Source organism: Ictidomys tridecemlineatus, unplaced genomic scaffold (genome assembly GCF_052094955.1).
Source record: "Ictidomys tridecemlineatus isolate mIctTri1 unplaced genomic scaffold, mIctTri1.hap1 Scaffold_92, whole genome shotgun sequence".
Lineage (NCBI taxonomy): Eukaryota > Metazoa > Chordata > Mammalia > Rodentia > Sciuridae > Ictidomys > Ictidomys tridecemlineatus.
In genome coordinates, this window is record NW_027526147.1 from 775,809 (window position 1) to 777,633 (window position 1,825).

General features: G+C 34.7%; 1 non-coding gene across 1 annotated transcript; it reads left to right on the forward strand.

Moving 5' to 3' along the window:
- Positions 1–1,266: 1,266 nt before the first annotated feature.
- On the forward strand, positions 1,267–1,373 carry LOC144374888 (U6 spliceosomal RNA). The gene has a single exon (XR_013434145.1). It is a non-coding gene; the product is annotated as a U6 spliceosomal RNA (small nuclear RNA).
- Positions 1,374–1,825: the final 452 nt, after the last annotated feature.

The window sequence follows — 1,825 nt, forward strand, 5'->3', positions numbered from 1 at the left end:
GAAGGAGAAAAGAGAGCAAACCAATAAAGGCAGTTTGATGCTGTGAAAAGTTCCCAGAATATTACACATTCGAACCAATTACTTAATGATTCTTAATTCTCCTCATGCAGAGTTATTTTAAAGAAAAGAAGTAATATGAAAAATAGAATCTGCCATGTTTTATGCTAAGTAAATATTTATGATTAAAGAGAAACATTTATGCATTTAAAAGCTTTATGACAAAATAAAAGAAAATTGAAAATTGAGGGATGCATCGACAGGAAGCCCTTTGTTCGGACAGCTTCAACACACAGTTTCCTAGTTAACTGCTATTTCTACAGCTAAAGCTTTCTTCTACAATCAAGATAGAAATACTAAAAGTAAAACCTAAAAGGTAGCCACATTTAGAAGCTGGATCAAAAACAAGGCAATAATCTCAATTTCTTAAAGATAGTGGGAATAATAAAACCTATTTGTTTGTTCAAATATCTCTCTTCTTAAATGATGGAGGGTAATTAGGCTGAACATGAGTGGTCTCATGAAAATCTTCAAAAATGTACTAAAAATGAGACTGAGGCTCTGCAGCATTTATGTAAGCAATGAGAAACTACCACAGTTGGTAGGATCTGCTGGCATGCAGCTCTCAATATAAAAGGACCCAACCATTCTGTAAACAAACAAAATCCATGGAGCCCAAAGTATGTGCTGGGCATGGAGTCAGGCCCCCAAGATATTGACATTGTGTGTGTGTGTGTGTGTGTGTGTGTAGGGGGTGTTACTGTGGGTTTTATGTGTGGCCACAAGTGCAGGTTCCAAATATAACCTACTTAAAGAGAAATGGTATCTTCATTTTTCACGCTTCCTTGTAGGTGAAGGCTGATTATTACTTATTTCTTCACAAAGGACTTAACAAATAGTGGCTTGATAAACACCAGAAAGAGACTGCAGTGGTTTTTATTGGTTTTAAGCCCAAAAATATTTCTGTTCAAGAAATACTAGGTTCTGTTCACCAGCTGTCTGTACCTTTGAACAGGTGTCCACACATTTGACCTCCCGCACGGACACTTCTTCTAGGACACCTCAATGGATTTTGACTAGTAGTCTATATCCATTTTATAAAAGGAACATTTCCTTCAGGGCAGATGTAAACATTAAAATAGTCTCACAATTCTGTCAGGACAATTACAGCTCTATAAAGAAAAGCAATTTATGATTTCTCAGTTACTGCTACATGGCTATTTTCTCTAGGGAGAACTAACCTAAGCAGTCTTCTTAAGATTTCTGCAAGTGCTCACTTTGGCAGCACATATACTAAAATTTGAATGATACAGAGAAGATTAGCATGGCCCCTGCATAAGGATGACATGCAAATTCATGAAGTGTTCCATATTTTATTTTAAAAAAAGATCTCTGAAATCTTGGACCTAATTATGGGCCTCAAAATTCTAATAGAGCCTACTGATATAAAATGTTTATAGTAAGACTTAGAAATTTTAAAGTCTGAGATGTATTATTTGAGAATGTCTGAATGAACACTATAAATAAAACTGATTATAACCTCTCATTGTTACCTGAAACATATGTTCATAGAAGTAAGTAATAAATTGTACAGTCCTGGCAGTTTCCAATCTCTCTATTCTACCAGCCTATTAAATTCTTGTTTGTTTGTAATTTAATTATCTTTTCAATGATTGTTTTTCCCATATTTTTATTGGTGAATTATAATTATATATATTGATGGAATTTATTTTTATATACTTGTATATGCACACAATCTAACCATACAATCTGGCCAATATCACCTCCCAGCATTTCTTCCCTCCCTCCCTACCTCCCATCTCTTGGT